The 5,686-nt window shown below is 37.0% G+C and overlaps 1 pseudogene; it reads right to left on the minus strand.

Annotated features, from left to right (window-relative positions):
* Window positions 1–4,336: 4,336 nt before the first annotated feature.
* Window positions 4,337–5,133, minus strand: LOC102846018 (annotated as a pseudogene).
* Window positions 5,134–5,686: the final 553 nt, after the last annotated feature.

Genomic DNA, 5,686 nt, shown 5'->3' on the forward strand with positions numbered 1-5,686 from the left:
AGTGATCTGTTGTTTTCATTTTTAGTAATGCCTTTCCCTGGTTTTGGTATTAGGGCTATGCTTACTTCAAAGAATGAATCTGGGAGTGTTTCTTCTTATTATTTACTTTTTTTTTTAATAATTAAGGTAAAATTAGTGCTAGATCTTCTCTGAATGTTTGGTAGAATCCAGCTGTGAAGCTTTCTGGTCCAGGACTTCTGTGTGTGTGTGAGGGGTGGGGGTAGTCTTTTTATAACCTGCTCAATTTCTTCTTTGATGGTCAATCTGTTTAAGTGTTCCATGTCTGTTGGTGTCATTATGGGTAGGGTGTGAGTTTCAAGCAATTTGTGCATTTCCTTTAGGTTTTCAAATTTATTGGAGTACAGCTTTTCATAATATTCTGATATAATTGATTTAATTTTCATCTGGTTCTATTGTGATACCATATTTAGCATTTCTTATTCAAGTTATTTGTGTCTTATCTTTGTTTTCTTTTGTTAAGTTTGCCAATGATTTGTCAATTTTATTGACCCTTTCTAAGAACCAACTCCTGGTCTTGGTGATGGTTTCAGTTGCTTTTCTGTTTTCTATCTCATTGATTTCAGGTCTTGTCCTTATAATTCCTTTTTGTCTAGAGGTTGTTGGGTTAGATTGTTGTTCTTTATCTATTTGATGGAGGTATTAAGTTAGGTCATTGATTTTGCTTCTTTCTTCCCTTTTTACTTGTTTGTCTATTGTTATGAACTGCCCCTTGAGGACTGCCTTAGCTGCATTCTAGAGGTTTTGACATGTGTTTTCATTATCATTTGTTTCAGGGGACTTTTTATATCATTTCTTAATTTCTAGCATATTCTAGCAGAGTGTTATTTAGCTTTCATATGGATCGTTTTGTAAGTTTTATCCTCTTGTCTTTAATTTCTAGTTTTATGGCATCATGGTCTGATTGTATTACTTCTATGTGGGTTGTTTTTTGGTTTTGTTTTTTTTTTTCATTTATTGAGGTTTTCTTTATTTCCCAACATGTGGTTATATTCTGGAATATGTGCCCTATATACTTGAGAAGAAAGTAAGTTGTGTTTTGATTGTGTGCAGTACCCTGAATACATCCACAAGGTCCAGCTGGCTGATTTTCTGCATCTTTGTTAATTTTCTTTCTAGTTGACCTATCCTTTGTTGAGAGTGCAGTGTTAAAGTCTCCTACAACTATTGTAATAGTGTCTATTTCTTTCCTCAAGTCTGTGACCACTGTTTTATGTATTTTGCAGGTCTATCATTTGGTGCCTAGATGTTCACCAAGGTTATGTCTTCTTCATCTAGTGTGCCTTTAATCTTTACATAGTGCCCTTCCTTTTCTTTATGGTGGTTCTCATGCTAAAATTACTATGACCATTCCTGCTTTTTTGTAAGTGCCATCTGCTTAGTATCATTTTTCCACACTTTAATTTTTAGTTTATCTTTTTTCTTATTTCTTAGCTGTGTCTTTTATAGGCAGCATATTTGTGGGTTTTGTTTTTGCATCCACCTTGTTACACTTAACTTTCTTAATTGGTGCATTTAGTCCTTTCACATTAAGTGTGATTATTGATAGTCCAGATTTTATCACTGCCCTTTTGCTGGGCTTCTTTTTCTGTTGTTTCTGGTTACTAAGGTCCATCCAATTTCCTTTGGTGTCTCTGCTTGAAGAACTTCCTTTGGAGTTTCTTGTAGAGTTGGTCCTGTTTTCGCTATTCCTTTAGCTCCTGTTTTTCTGCAAATGACTTACTTTAACCTTCATATGTGATTGACAGCTTTGCTGAGTATGGGATCCTTGGTTGGCAATTATTTTCTTTCAACCTTCTGTACATTACATCCCATTGTCATCTTGTTCACATAGTTTCTGCTGAGAAATCAGAATTTAGTCTAATTGGTTCTCTTTTGTAGATGACTGTTTTTCCAATGCTTCTTTTAGTATTCTATCCTTCTCTTTGATTTTTGATAATTTAGTTATGTTATGTCTTGTTTTACTTTTGGGGTCTGATTTGTTTGTGGTTCACTGAGCTTCTTGAACATCTATTTCCTCATTCTTCATAATACATGGGACATTTTTTTCTATTACCTCTTCCACAATTTTCTCAGTGCTATCTCTACCCCTCTTGTATTCTTGGATCCCAATCATGCATATATTGTTCCTTTTGGTGTTATCCAACATGATTCTATTGTTTTCTTCATTTTCTCTCCATCTCCTCTCTGCTTCCTCTTCTAGTGTGTTCCTGTTGAGGTTCTTGTCTTCCAGACCATTAAATCTCTAGTCTGTCTCATCTGTTCTGCTTTTTGTCCCTTCAGCATGTTGGAAACTTCTGCTCTTTCAGTCTTTTTATTCTGGATTGCATTTCCATGCATTTCTATTAATTTCTATGTTGGCTGCACCCTCTCTGTCTTGTGTTGATGTTGTAAATTCTACCTTTTGGTCTATAGTGTCAATTTTTTTCTTTCATCTTGTGCAAGTTCTTCAGTAGCTGTTCAAACAAATCCACCTCAATGTATTTATTCTGGTTCCCTATCTCTATGGTATTCACATTGTTTTGGTTTCCATTCTTTCTTCCATTATTTGTAACTTCTTCTATACCTTCTCCATATGACTTCGCATCAATATGTTTTTTTCTGTCTCTAGGGTATTTATCGACTCTGCAATATCCTCTGCTTTTTTTTTTTTAATGAGAAGGCTTATTTGTTGTTTAGATTGTTTTTTTTTTATTGTGGGTTGGGGGGAGTTTAGCAATATTTGATGCTGCCTGCTGCTTTCTTGAAATGTGAAGATTTTCCTTGGTATGTGTTAGGCTGTTTCTATTGTGTCAGCATATGTTGTTACTGGTCTTTATCTTTATGCCGTTTTAGTTGCAGATGTAAAATGTTCCCTTTATGAAGGAGGGCAACTTACTATGCCAGGAATTCTCTCTAGGCCTGTTAAGTGGAAATCTTACCTTTCCTGAGTTCCCTCAACTTCTCTTGGATTGAAGTGCAGCCTTGGAGGACTGTCACCTGATTGCTGCCCATCTCTTCTAAAGTTTGGAATTGTTCTTGGTGGAACTAATGAGGACAGGAGCCAGAGACCAGCTTCCTCTGGTATGCAGCTACACTCTATCTCTGTCTGGTGTGGGTCAAGAAGACAAGACTCTACCTCTTTCTGGCCACCTTCTCAGTTACTGTGTGTAGCTAGGTGGAAATATCTCCAGCCTATGCCCAGCTCTTTTAAAGATAGCAATTAAATGGAAGCAACCCAGTGCCCATCAACAAATGAATAGATAGGAAAACTCTGGTACATTCACACAAGGCAATATTATTCAGCATTGAAAAATCAATGAACTTGCAACACATTATACACAATATGGGGGATCCTAGAGGACATTATGTTGAGAAAAATATCTCAGTTACAAAAGGACAAATACTGCATAACACTGTTGCTGTAAAATGGAACAAATATGGAAGGATTGGAGAGAGAATGGGAAAAGAATGGATATATAATGGACACTACAACAGAACAGATGAGGGGTAGAACCATCCAAAAGGAATATATGATTAGGCATTATATGTACAACAAAATCTGGCACAAGGGATTTATTGCAGGGGGAGAGAAAGGGAAGAGAATACATAATAATGAATAAAAAGAAAATTAAGTCAGCAACTGTCCTTGATGGAGCTGATAAGCACAGGAGCCAGTGACCACCTTCCCCTTGCAGGCAGCTGCATTCTCCACTATTCTCACTCGTATGTTACCTCCTGAAATGGTTCAGGGTCATCAAATTCTTTTTCATACAGTGACTCCATGTATTCTTTCCATCTTCTTTTTTTTTCTTAGATAAATACATTTTAATCAGTTATACTTTTCCTCTTGATTCCATTTCATCCATATAAGCAGAAATTTCTCTACAAAAACATTTGCAAACTGTTGCAAATAATTCAGGGCTCATAATGCATCTCTAATTTTTGCTCCCTTCACAAAACTTATTATGTGACCTTAATAGGTATTTGATAAGTAATTATTGATTTATTGATAATGTGATTTAATTTTGTAGAAGAAAATTTAGTTCATCTTTAAAAATACCTGAGAAAGGAGTAATGTGGATTACTAGGTGCATTATATATTTTTGTTGTTGTTCATACATCGTTCCTGAAGGTCCTGTAAGGTGCTGCAGGTGATGTGTAGAGTGAACAGAGAAAGCTCCTCTTCCATCTCCTAATCCCCCAGATCTATTTAATACTGTCCTCTAATAGAGGATGTATCAGATGCTAAACTGAGAAGAACAGATATTTCACTTGATCTCAGCCAAAAGGCCAAGAAGCAATTACATTTTCAATATACACATTTAATCAAAAGGGACTAGCTACAAGCTTCCAAATTTCTATCCTTTAAATCACTGAAAGAAGGGAAATCCAGACTCTTCAGTTTAGCTTCAGCATTGTCAGTAAACTCCCTGGAGGCTTTCTGCAGAGGAAGTCAAGGTGGACCCATTGGAATCCCAGAGATGGGAGTCATGATGGCTTTGGTCTGTAACACTCCAAAATCCAATTTGATCACAAAGTTTATAAATCTTTGGACACAAACCTGGTAATTCTGAGTGGAAGAACAGTCCTTCTTTTCAAAAGCTTCTAACATTTAATTTGTCTTCTTCCCCGGGAAGTTATAGGTACTGCGCACTGCTCCAGTTGTTCCCATCACCAGAGAAGCTAACAGTTGCTCATCTACTACAAAAAGGGTTGCAAACTGGCTCTGGCGATTTGGATCAACATGCTGCCCAAAATCTAAGAGATCTGTGTCACTGAATTTTAGCCCTTGGAATGTGAGGATCTTATCTTGAAACCCATCTAACAATTACTCAGCACGAATCTTCACCCCAGTCAAGGCAGGAATGTGGTAGTAATAAAATAGCAGTGTAAGAGCAGCCATCAGTGGGTCCTTTGGGAAACTAATAGGGCCTCTTTGTTCCATGGCTTGAGAAAGAAAGGTGCAATTACAGCAATACCATCAGCTCCTATGTCTATTGCATGTTTGGCCAGTTCTTGTGACTCTTTCAAACTCATTGCTCCCACATGACCCAACTTGTTCTTCTCTTCTGTCACCCACTCCTCTGCAGTCTGGTGACACTCTGAGATGCTCAGGGACAGGCCTTCTCCCATTGTGCTAGTCACAAAAATGTTCTTCATTCCTTGTTCTTCCACAAGATAGTGCACATATTGACCAGTTATTGATAAATTGATTTCTCTGTTCTCTGTCGTCAGTGTGATGGTTGCAGTCACGAGTCCTTGCAGTTTTTTCTTGTGGTAACTATGGATAAAATAGACCAGTGTCTCAGAGGCTGAAGATTGGCCAGGATTTAGAAGACCAGGACAACAGGTGACTGCCACGTTAGATATAGTATCCCTCCTTCCATCTTCTTTTGATGTGTCCTACTTTGTTCAGTATTTTGTCAATAGAATCCTTCTCTGTTGCAGTTGAGGTTTTGATCCCCCTCCCATTTCAATTCTTTTAGCTTTAGAAATGCCAAGTGTGTTCTCTATTTTCTAACTCCAGGTCTTTGCACATTTCATTACAATACTTTAATAACAGGGTTATTATTTGACATCTTCTATTCAGCCATCTCACTTATTTCTTCCATTCATTTCAGTTTCTCTATATTCTAGAGCAAGGTTTACAGCATTATATTATATGCTATTTAGTTCTTTCTTTCTT

This window comes from Elephantulus edwardii, unplaced genomic scaffold, assembly GCF_000299155.1.
Source record: "Elephantulus edwardii isolate Elephantulus edwardi_28Jun2011 unplaced genomic scaffold, EleEdw1.0 scaffold00133, whole genome shotgun sequence".
NCBI classification, from domain to species: Eukaryota; Metazoa; Chordata; class Mammalia; order Macroscelidea; family Macroscelididae; genus Elephantulus; species Elephantulus edwardii.